Here is a 12,667-nt window from a genome sequence, read left to right on the forward strand (position 1 = left end):
TCCTAGAGATGTGGTCGCTGCACCTTTTTTGGGGGGGGCGTGCGTGGGGGATTCTGGAGGAATCACAAACAATAGGACAATTCCTTCCTGACTAGGCCCAACAAAACTGTCGCGCAAAGTCGCGAGGGAACTTTCCAAGTTCCCTGAGAGCTCCTCTCGCTCAGTCTTCAGGCAGGGGCACAGGGGTGGGTGGATTCAAAAAGTGGGGGACAGGGAAGAAGCACAGCAAGACGGAAACAGCCCAAAGACTGGACGTCAGTAACCATCTTCAGTGGCCCAGGCTGCCTGGTTATAGCTTCCCCCTGCTAGTCAGTTGCAAGAGGTGCAGTTGTTGTAAACAAAAATTGCCCTTTTCCCTTATGGGGTATCCAAGAGCCCATATAGAGTCCTTACATAGGTTCCCTATTGGTAGGAGAGAATAACAGAGGCCAACCAGAGAATATTGAGAAGCAAAGCAGCTAGTAAGCCTGATCTTTATTGATCTGTTGCAACAGGGTGCTCCCCTCACCCGCAGGAGAGTAGGAGGGACCCAGAAAAATGGCATGCAAGGCCTTATAAAGACTTTTGAAATTGCCACCCTGTACTTATTTAATACTTATTTCCTGGGCCAGGTCGCAGGCTCTGTTCAAACACAGACATACCCTGAAGACAGGATTTGTGAAGGAAAAGACAATGGGGAGGCTTTTCCACTTTGACCTTGCAGAGAAAACATTTGCTCAGTTTAGGAATCAAAATGGCTTCAGGTCGGTCTTCCTGTGCTGATCTATGTACGTGCGGTTATGAACATTACCATATATCTAAGACCTCAAAATTCCTATCACACAGTCTTGAAAAGCTGGTTTCCTAACATTTCCTGCAGGGAGACTTGCTGGGACAAAGGACCCTCCGCCAACCGCTTGCCATTGTTTGCTCTGCGATGCTCTGGTACTGACTACCCACAGTCCCCTGGGCCACCATTGCACTCCTAACAAGATGTGTGGCTATGAGACGGGTCTTTCCCTAAACCCCTTTTATTCCTGATGTCACTGCAGATGATATCAACCACGATATTTCACCCTGATGTAGCCCAGTGTATGGCATGCGGATGAAATCTGTTTTAAAAAAAACCCCAAGCAATGGTTGCATTACGGCTTGGGTACGACTTGCATCTTGTTTGTTACTTTATTACATGGGTAGACAAACTAAGGCCCGCATCCTGCCCAGTCACCTTCTCAATCCAGCCTGCGGATGGTCTGGGAATCAGCGTGTTTTTACATGAGTAGAATGTGTGCTTTTATTTAAAATGCATCTCTGGGTTATTTGTGGGGCATAGGAATTCGTTCATTTATTTTTTCCCCAAAATATAGTCCGGCCCACAAGGTCTGAGGGACAGTGGAAAAAGTTTGCTGACCCCTGCTATTACAACTACAGCAGTGGGGATTAAACTGCTGATCCTAAACGGAATAGCTGCCTGACCCTGCTTCGTATGTAACTACCACCCCCTACTGAACCAACAGCTCTCAACTGACTCCCAACTGCCTCACCGCCAACATTCAAACTCCTTTTAAACATTCAAACCCCTTTTCAAACCCAACTGCCTCATCGCCAACATTCAAACCCCTTTTCCAGTCTTCAACAACATTCCATGCTCCCTCTTCCCTCTCCCTCTCTTATTAATATTCCCTTAATAATTCTAATATAATTACCTTGTAAATTTATTTGGTTTTTTCAAATTAAAGTTTTGCAATCCAAACAAGATTCCAAAGAATCTCCTGGACTTCCCCCTCCTCCCCTTGGTGGACCCTATGGTTAGTCATTTCCTCCTGCATCTTTTATAATAATCCAAATCTTTTACATCTCCATTATATCCAAAATTCACCAACTGAACTACAAGTGTTATTCCAATCCTACTAATGATTTTAACTGTTTGCAGTGATTTTTAAGATAAATTATAAATTTCCCCCATTCTTTATTAAAGTTTTGGTCTTCCTGATTTCTGATTCTTTCGGTCATTTTTGCCATTTTGGCATAATCCATCAGCTTAATCTGCCATTCTTCTCTGGTCGGGACTTTATCTTCTTTCCATCTCTGGGCTAATAACATCCGCATAGCTGTGGTCGCATACATAAATAATATTTTCTGCTCCATTGCGATTTCTTTCTTTTTAAAAAATATTTTTTATTGGGTTTTACAATTTTATCATCACAATCATTATTTCAACAAAACAAAATAAAGTATAGATCCCCAGCTGCCCCCCCCCCCGTGACTTCCCTCAGCTTCCTTTTCTGTTTTTTTGGCATATTATCTCTCCCTGCTTATTGGTTATTTCTTATTCTTTACAGTGTTTTAAAAAGTAGTTATTATTACTATCTTATTTTAACATGGTATTTCTATTTCTATAATTTTTTTGCTCCATTGCGATTTCGGCACCTCTAATATAATAACCTTCCTTTCCATATTACATCCATGCAATATTTTACGCACCCTACTCCCTCTAATCATACTGTTAAAAGCATTCCATTTCTGGGTTCCTAGGAAATGGGGGCAAGCAAGCTGACTTAAGCTCTTGCCTTCTCCCATTGCATGTTCCTCATCTGTTTTAAAAAGTAGATATTCCCCCTCCCCCCAAAAAATGATGTTGGGAACTGTAGTGTTTTATAGTTAATGATTAAAAACCGGAGGGCGAGGTGAGAAGAGGCGGCGGAAACCCCATACCTAAATTTACCCTGGGCAGGTTAGAGAATCTGTTCTGCCCTTAAAGAGGGGTTAAGTTTGTTTAACGTTTGATCCATGTCAATTCATGTGGCAAACACCACAAACCATATCATTGGTTGAACTGCTGCAGTTTAAAATTTTTATATGTAAGCCCTTCCGTTCCATCAGGGGGAAAGGCAGGGAATAAATAAATAATAATAACTACCATTACTACCCGATTTTCCACACAAAAATACAGAGGAGTATCCTGACCATAAGCATGCAATGAAAGGAAAGGGAGGTGGAACTAAAACCCTTCCTTTTACCATTCTGAGTGAGACTTGTAAGATCTTGCTTTCTCCCATCACAGGTTCCTCATCTATGTTCTAAAAAGCAAATATCCCCCCCCCCCTAAGATGTTGGGAACTGTAGTTTGTTATGGGTTCTGGGAATAGTAGAGGGAAGCTACAATCCCAGGATCCTTTGGGAGAAGTCATGTGCTTCAAATGCTCATTGGAGGCACTTTAAATCATAGAATCATAGAACTGTGGAGTTGGAAGGGACCCCAAAGGCCATCTACCTCTTTTTTATAATAATTGTTATTAATTTTCAATTACCATCCAATAATAGCCTCATTATAACACTACCAAATTATAATACAATTACTAATAATTTAGGTGGCCCCCACAGGCTAGATTTGATGGTTTGATTATTAGTTTTTTCCTGCGTTCCAAAATCTAATTAATTTCAATTACATTCCAGTCAAAATAATAATCCTTTATACAACAACTGCAATATTAATAACTTCCATTCGTGTTGCCACATTAAATGATTTTTAGAACTACAAGTGAGGCACTCAGACTATATCCTTGTTCTTCCTGTGTGTGGCAATTATTTTGTCCTTGATGTTTCTTCCTGTCCATGTAAAATGTTATGTCTACAAAAAGTATACAAGGATTGGAGAATCTTTAAAGAATATTTAGAAAACTATGGAATAAAAGGAAACATCTTGGCAGAATTAGACTGATCTCTGTATTGCATAAATATAAGTTTGTAGGGAGGTAAAAAGAAATTATGTAAGAAATATGTTACTGTGTTGTATAAAGTAATGGATAGACAAAGTACAGTGAGATTAATTGGAAGTCAGTTTTAAATTTCTTTTCTATAAATTTTATAATTGTGTTCAATACCAGGAGTATATATGTTGATAATTATATTAATCTTATATCTTATAGTGTGGTGGTTTGTTTGATTTTTCTGTTATTTGTTTGCTTGTATGTTTGTTTACTTGTATGTATGTCTGTTTTTCATAAACGTATTTATTTTAAATTAATAAAGATATATTTAAAAAAGTAAAATGTTATGTCTATCTCTTCCCAAGGGTCATCTTTCTAGTCCGACCTCCTACAATGCAGGAATCTCAACCAAGATCATCCAAGGCCATCCAACCTCTGCTTAAAAACCTCCAGCGAAGGAGAGTCCGCCGCCTTCCAAGAGATTCCTTTCCACTGTCAAACAGTGTAAAAGGAGAATGGGGAGTGTACCTTTCTGCATGAGATCAAGAAAGGAAGCGCTCCAGCTCCCCAAGAAGTTGGTCAGCCAAGCATTCTTTGGAAGTTGTGGCCTGTTAATTCCTTTGGGAATCAATTCCTCACATGTGCCAGGAGATCACATCCTGCTTCCTTCACAGGGCCATGTTTCCAGAGAATGGTCCGTGCCTCCAGCTCCCAACCTGATGGGCAAGGGGGCAACCAAGCCATCTGTACGGTTCCTGGTTGCCCCTTTTGGATCCCAGTGCAGCCTAGCGAAGAGCAAAGCTGTTAACACACCCGCGTTTGCTCAGCACACAACCCAAGCGGAAGCAGAACTCAGGGCCTTTCCTCAAAAGGTATGGTGTGTATACAATCTATGGTTTTAAGGGAAAGGCCTCTGGCGGGAGCGTCCTGAGATTTATTTTGTATTATCTGTTTGCACCATCACTGTGTGCAACCCTTGAGAAAGAGGTTCATGCCCCGAGGGACTTGCAATCTTTAATTTGACATGGGGAGGCAACAGGGAAAGGTTGAGGGTCCAAGGTGGTTCCTGAGTCCTGCTGAAAGACATAAACCAGGGTCTGTGAGTTTAGATTTAGACAGCTGAATGTGCTTCTGATGGGACGTTCTGTCCATGGAGTTCAGTCTGTGGTTTCCCCATTCACATGTGCAACTTCACTTGAAGTTGCAGTCATACAATATATGAGAGGGCTTGCCTCATCTGAACATTGGCTGCCGTTTTTCTCCCAGAGGGCCTGGAGAACCCACCAAGGAAAGGGCCAGAGGAAGGTTTGAAGGAAATAAAAAGTAAGGCAAAAATATGGTTGTTTATGAATAATAATAATACTTTTATTATTTATTCCCCCTCCATCTGGCTGGGTTTCCCTATCCACTCTGGGCGGCTCCCAACAGAACACTAAAATCAGAATAAAACTTCCAACATTAAAAACTTCCCTAAACAGGGCTGCCTTCAGATGTCTTCTAAAAGTCAGATAGTTGTTTATTTCCTTGACATCTGGTGGGAGGGCGTTCCACAGGGCGGGCACCACTACCAAGAAGGCCCTCTGCCTGGTTCCCTGTAACCTCACAGTGAGGGAACCGCCAGAAGGCCCTCAGAACTGGACCTCAGTGTCCAGGCTGAGCGACATGGGTGGAGACGCTCCTTCAGGTATACTGAGACGAGGCTATTTAGGGCTTTAAAGGTCAACACCAACACTTTGAATTAACACATACAATCAGGATCCGCCCTCAGACCTGCGTTTATAGGGCAATATACAGTGGTGCCCCGCAAGACGAATGCCTCGCAAGACGAAAAACTCGCTAGACGAAAAACTCGCTAGACGAAAGGGTTTTCCGTTTTTTGAGTCGTTCCGCAAGACGAATTTCCCTATGGGCTTGCTTCAGGTTACATACGCTTCAGGTTACATACGCTTCAGGTTACAGACTCCGCTAACCCAGAAATAGTGCTTCAGGTTAAGAACTTTGCTTCAGGATGAGAACAGAAATCGTGCTCCGGCGGCACGGCGGCAGCAGAAGGCCCCATTAGCTAAAGTGGTGCTTCAGGTTAAGAACAGTTTCAGGTTAAGAACGGACCTCTGGAACAAACTAAGTACTTAACCCGAAGTACCACTCTATATAAATTCAAGAAACAACAACAATTAGGATAGAAAGGAAAGGGTTAAGGGAGAAAAGCTGCTGGAGGAGTAAGAAGTGAATATAAAAAGAAGAAGTAAGAGGGATGAAGGATTTGCATGGCATGGGGAGGACATGGTACAAGTTGAGCAGAAAAGGAGAATGAAATAAGAAGAACCTTTCTGCATTAGATCAGAAAGGAGGGACTCCAGTTCCTCAAGAAGCTGGTCAGCCAAGCTTTCTTTGGAAGTAATGGCATGTTAATTTCATCGGGAATCCATTCCTCACATATGCCAAGAGGATACTATATCCTGCTTCCTTCACAGGGCCACGCTTCCGGAGAATGGTCTGCGTCTCCAGCTCCCAGGCTGATGGGCAAGAGTGCAACCAAGGCGTCCGTGCAGTTCCTGGTTTCCCTTTCTGGATCCCAGGTCAGCCCTACCAAGGCACTGAAGGAATCCTCATAGAAGCATCTTTGTCCTCGTGCCTCTTCGCCACTTCCCATTGTTTGTGTGGGTATGGCGCCTCCTCAGCCGGACTTTGGGCCAGAACTTGGCTGCTACATCCTCACTAAAGGAGAGCTCCAGGATAGAAGGTAGGAGAAACTATCCATTGCGTGACCCATAGGAAAGCTTCCTTCTCATGTCCCCCATCATCATGCCCCAGACTGGTGCTAGCATGGCTTGGAGCCAGGCGCCTGCTGATGTCTCTGCTTTGCAGCGAGGGAAAGCAGCAGCCTAGCTTTGGAAACTGCCTCTGTTGTCCTGTCCTCATCCCTGGAGAGACTGGAGCCCAGAAGGAGGACAGATGACTCACAGGTACTGGGGCAGGAGGAAGGAGGGGGTCCTTATGAAACACATAAGAAGAGCCTGCTGGATCAGGCCCATGGCCCATCTGCTCCAGCATCCCCTTCCCTCTGGGGCTTCCCAGATGCCTGCAAGCAGGATTCAAGCACTAGAGCCCTCTGCTCACCTATGGCTTCCAACAACTACTTTGGAGAAGCATTGCTGCCTCTCACTGTGGAGGCAGAGCGTTGCCATCATGGCTAGCAGCCTTTGATAGCTCTCACCTCCATTGAATCGTCTAATCCTCTTTTAAAGCCATCTTATCTGAGATGCTCTTCCGGTGCATCTGATTCTCCCATGCTTCATTGTTCCAGCAAGAAGGTGGCAGGCTATTGGGAGGTCGGCAGTGTGATCTTGCTCTCGCACCATACAAAGTTACAGCTGGTTCGTAATTACATGCACATCATTACCCGATCCAGTTCTTTTCTTTAGAGAAAAAGTTTCCAGTACAGTACTGCGTATCCTAGAGAACCCCCAGAAAAAAGCACCAATTATATCACAACCACCGCACCATACATTGAAAGCCCTCTTCTACCACTTTCAAGGTCTTGACTTTTAAAAGTATCTTTCAAAAAAACACCAAAGTCCTTTTTGCTGGGGATAATTCAGACGGAAATTCCCAGGTGTCAAAACAGATTGTTTATGTATGCAACTACTGTGGCCTGTGTTTCATTAGCTCCAAAATGGAAAACGAGTCAGGTCCCAACTAAAGAAGAATGACAACTTAAACTGATGGGATATGCACAGCTTGCAGACTTCACATATAGAATAAGAAAACATGAGAACATTGGAAAATGTTTATTGAATGCATGGGAAATAACTGTGTACACTTAAGAACGTTGGCAGCATTAAGATAAATTCAACAGTGTAAATAAGTTTTGATGGATGTAATAATGGAATACTGAATGGTTTAGTTTTTATAAAATATGCAGAGATTCATGAAATGCAAAGGAACAAGGGTAGAAAGATGCGCTACATTTACAGGGGCAGCGGTCACAAGGCACTCTCATGACAGCTGCAGAATGGGAGTATTAAGAACGGGAGAACAGCTCGTCTGAATCGGACTAAACAGCTTTCTGAATATAAACAGAAGACTACACAGCAGCGTTATGCGTTACTTTCTTAGCCCACCAGTGTAGGGATAGCAGCACAGGATAAAGCTACAGGACTGCTTCGGGACTCTTCTAGCCCAACCTGCAGCAGGGGTACTAGACTACATTGCAGGCTTCTTGTAAAGCACTTTCTCTTCATTGCCCTGACTCCAACATCATAGCTGTCAACTTTCAGATTTGAAAATAAGGTATCAGCAGCCTCGAAAATAAGGAATCAGCAGCCTCACCTGTCCCGGGGACAGTCTACAGGATATCTAACAATCCAGGATAGCAGTGTGAAGTGGCGCTGGAATAAGGGAATTTCCCGCAAAAAAATGGAAGGTTGACAGCTATGTCCAACATGCAATACTCAAAGTGAATTACACTGCAGAGCCGTCATACTCCCAGCCACAACCACTTCGAACTTTCATTATGGGATAATGAACTGCGTTTGTATGGAAATCTGCATTTTTTAAAACGTCTAAAAGCAAAACAAGGGTTTCCCTCCCCGCACATCAAATGAGTTTCGATTAGAGGAGCACAAACTATTTGCTGCTACCATTTTGTTCCGTGGTTAGCATGCTGGCATACATTTACAGGGGCATTAACATCTTGGCTTTCTCTGCAGATTTCTGGCGGTGGTGTGAATAAGCAAAGATAGCAAAACAGCACACGTTCAGTATAACTTAAAAAAAAAAAAAAATTCTCCCTATCCCGAGGACTCAGGATTCGTATTCATAGCTTTCAAAACCAATGAAGCCAATAGATAGCGCAAGTGACTTTCACAATGAATCATAGAATCATAGAGTTGGAATAGACCACAAGGGCCATCGAGTCCAACCCCCTGCCAAGCATCAGAGCACTCCTGACATATGGTTGTCAAGCCTCTGCTTAAAGACTTCCAAAGAAGGAGACTCCACCACACTCCTTGGCAGCAAATTCCACTGTCGAACAGCTCTTACTGTCAGGAAGTTCTTCCTAATGTTTAGGTGGAATCTTCTTTCTTGTAGTTTGGATCCATTGCTCCGTGTCCGCTTCTCTGGAGCAGCAGAAAACAACCTTTCTCCCTCCTCTATATGACATCCTTTTATATATTTGAACATGGCTATCATATCACCCCTTAACCTCCTCTTCTCCAGGCTAAACATGCCCAGCTCCCTTAGCCGTTCCTCATAAGGCATCGTTTCCAGGCCTTTGACCATTTTGGTTGCCCTCCTCTGGACACGTTCCAGTTTGTCAGTGTCCTTCTTGAACTGTGGTGCCCAGAACTGGACACAGTACTCCAGGTGAGGTCTGACCAGAGCAGAATACAGTGGCACTATTACTTCCCTTGATCTAGATGCTATACTCCTATTGATGCAGCCCAGAATTGCATTGGCTTTTTTAGCTGCCGCGTCACACTGTTGGCTCATGTCAAGTTTGTGGTCAACCAAGACTCCTAGATCCTTTTCACATGTACTGCTCTCAAGCCAGGTGTCCCCCATCTTGTATTTGTGCTTCTCATTTTTTTTTTGCCCAAGTGCAATACTTTACATTTCTCCCTGTTAAAGTTCATCTTGTTTGTTTTGGCCCAGTTCTCTAATCTGTCAAGGTTGTTTTGAAGTGTGATCCTGTCCTCTGGGGTGTTAGCCACCCCTCCCAGTTTGGTGTCATCTGCAAATTTGATCAGGATGCCCTTGAGTCCATCATCCAAGTCGTTGATAAAGATGTTGAATAAGACCGGGCCCAAGACAGAACCCTGTGGCACCCCACTAGTCACTCTTCTCCAGGATGATGAGCACCCTTTGGGTTCGGTCAGTCAGCCAGTTACAAATCCACTGAGTGGTAGCATAGTCAAGGCCGCATTTTACCAGCTTCTTTACAAGAATATCATGGGGCACCTTGTCGAATGCCTTGCTGAAATCAAGGTAGGCTACATCCACTGCGTTCCCTTCATCTACCAGGCTTGTAATTCTGTCAAAAAACGAGATCAGGTTAGTCTGACATGACTTATTTTTCAGAAATCCATGCTGACTATTGGTGATCACAGCATTCCTTTCTAGGTGCTCACAGACTGTTTGTTTAATGATCTGCTCCAGAATCTTCCCTGGTATTGATGTCAGACTGACTGGGCGATAATTATTTGGGTCCTCTCTTTTCCCCTTTTTGAAAATAGGGACAACAATGATGAAAAGCGAATGCATAAAATAATAGCAGTAATTGCACGTCTGAAGAAGACGGTAGTGTGCAAAAGCCAATGCCGCGGCAGATTTGTGTTAATCTTTGATGTCTCACTTCCAAAGATGCTGCACAGAACTCTTTTTTTTATCCACTTTTGAAGAAGAGCAGGATGAGTCATTTACTATAGGGCTCAAGTATGATAGCAATTTAACCATGTGATGCTTTTACTTGTTAAGTGTTACCAGGCAATGGCTGTCCTGATACAATCCGGAAGAGCTCTTGATTTCCTTCCAGTGCTGGCGCAGTCGTTTTTAATTCACATGGAACTTTAGCTGCCCTCGCCTCATAATAAAAGAATGCTCAGGACCTGATTTTATGTGCCTGAAAAAAAGAGGCGGAGGAAGTGGTTAGCAGCAGATAAAAGTACCAGAGAGCATGGCATTAATGCACTAAAATAATGCTACAGTGACTGGGCAACCTTCCTCTGTTAGGGAGAGTACATTTAATAGTCTAGGATGGCAAGGGGGATTTTCCTTTAATGGATGCTAATTTGGGGGCTATTGCAGGTATCATTTGTTATGGCCGTGCAAGGGGGAGGCAACTAAACTCCCGTATTTCAGACACATGGTTCATACCATGCTTTTTTCTGGGGGGACACATACCCCTAAACATATTGTGGATCTAAGTTCGACCTCATTGAGAGGCAGGATTTCAATATGAGTAGGAAAATGAGAGTACCCCTAAACTTTTTTTTTAAAGGGAAAAAGAGCACTGGGTTAATATATTTAGATATGGGTGCATTTATGAATATTTGTTCTATATTTGAGACCTTTGAATTCTTAGAACAATGTTCACCCCGATCCTGGAGGGCTGGATTGAAGGAAGGCTCTTCATAAGAGCTGGATCAGGCCAGTGGCCCACCTACAGCAGCATCGTGGTCTCACTCGGTTCTGACCCCCCTAAAATAAATCTTGGATAGCCTATGTTCAAAAGCATTACTACTACTACTACAATAGAAGGGTTTTGTTTAGTAGCATTTCCTAATCTGTGGGTCACACAACCTGTGCAAGTGTATCACAGAGTGCTCGCTTCGGCAGCACATATACTAAAATTGGAACGATACAGAGAAGATTAGCATGGCCCCTGCGCAAGGATGACACGCAAATTCGTGAAGCGTTCCATATTTTTGTAAAAGCAAGTGTATCACAGTCTTTAGAAGTAAACCCCAAGAATCAGTTCTTAACTGATATGAACGCCTCTAGTTTTGATAGCATGATAATACTGTTTTGACGTTTGTAACTGAACATCAGAAAGACTCGAGCTCTATTATCACAGGGCTGCCATACGTCCCTGTTTCTTCAGGACATGTCCGGGAATCTGACTGTCAAAATGGAGTTTTGCTGAATTGGAAAACCTGGACGCATGTCAACTAGGGCGATGTTCTGTAAAAAACCTCAACTACTTAAATAAACATTTTGTTTTTTTGTTATGTTGGATATGTGATTGTAAAACTTTAATTTGAAAAACCAAATAAATAATTTTTTATATATAGTGGTACCTTGGTTTAAGAACAGCTTAGTTTATGAACAACTTGGATTAAGAATGCTGCAAACCCGGAAGTAGGTGTTTTGGTTTGTGAACTTTGCCTTGGAAGCAGAATATATTCCGCTTCCTGTTGAGTGTGTTCCATTTGTAAACTGAGTCCCCCACTGCTATGGGAAAGCATGCCTTGGTCTAAGAACGCTTTGGTTTAAGAATGGACTTCTGGAACGGATTAAGTTTGTAAACCAAGGTACCACTGTATATATAAAAAAGAGAAACGTAACTGAATTTGACACTTGAATAAAAATGTCGAGTAAACCCTCCATCATGCATGCTGGGGTGTGCTTCTTGGTTTCATATTTACCCGTTTTAGAATCTTGTAGCTGTAGTATGAATAGCTTAGTTTCTTCTTCGTTCTGTCTGGAAGGATGTGAGCGAGTGTTGAGGAACAGAGTCCACCTTGCCGATAAGGAACCAATGTTTCCTTCATTACAGCTATAAAGGAGTAAGGGCACAATCACAACAGTGCTGACAAACCAAGATAAGGTTTCAAGAGGGGTTCACTGAAAGTTTAATCCTACGTGCCCTACTTAGAAACAAAATTTCTTTAAAAGCATTCAAACATTAGGAACATTTGAATACAGTCCTTCCTGTTGCCTCTGCAGCGTCATTATTATGTTTTATATTTGTATTATTATTTAGAAGAACCACAGATTAAGATGTGAAACAAGACAAAACTCCGAAAACAAAGTTCCTAAGCACTAAACTGGGAACCACCATCTCACAAGTCTATACACATTCCGTGCTAGGCGCCATCTAGTGGCCTATTTCCATACAAAACTCATGAAACTGCCCTCCTGTCTTATCTAATGCTATTTATGTGAGCGTCCGTCTGATTCTGGGGAGTGGGTGGAAGCAGCAGCAACATCTGTAATCTCCATCTGCATGTACGAAAAAAGCCACAAAGCTAGATTTTGCTCGGGTTTTCCACCCCTAGCAAGCTACAAATAGTTCATACCACAAACCTATGTCTGCTCCGAAGGAAATCCCATTGGGTTAAATGGAGTTTGCACCCAGATAAACATTCTAGGTTGGATTATACCCTCCGTCTATAGGATTATAGCACTGAGGTTACACACCATTAAACTAAGCCCTTACAGGTGTTCCATTAATTTATATTTTATCTTCATCA

At 42.8% G+C, this 12,667-nt stretch overlaps 1 long non-coding RNA gene and 1 other non-coding gene across 2 annotated transcripts; both read left to right on the forward strand.

Moving 5' to 3' along the window:
• Positions 1 to 1,729: 1,729 nt before the first annotated feature.
• On the forward strand, positions 1,730 to 6,632 carry LOC144325145 (uncharacterized). The gene is made up of 3 exons (XR_013390459.1): positions 1,730 to 1,787; positions 4,055 to 4,561; positions 6,164 to 6,632. It is a non-coding gene; the product is annotated as an uncharacterized LOC144325145 (long non-coding RNA).
• A 4,382-nt stretch (positions 6,633 to 11,014) lies between these two features.
• Positions 11,015 to 11,121, forward strand: LOC144325396 (U6 spliceosomal RNA). The gene has a single exon (XR_013390559.1). It is a non-coding gene; the product is annotated as a U6 spliceosomal RNA (small nuclear RNA).
• Positions 11,122 to 12,667: the final 1,546 nt, after the last annotated feature.

Source organism: Podarcis muralis, chromosome 13 (genome assembly GCF_964188315.1).
Source record: "Podarcis muralis chromosome 13, rPodMur119.hap1.1, whole genome shotgun sequence".
In the NCBI taxonomy this organism is placed as follows: domain Eukaryota; kingdom Metazoa; phylum Chordata; class Lepidosauria; order Squamata; family Lacertidae; genus Podarcis; species Podarcis muralis.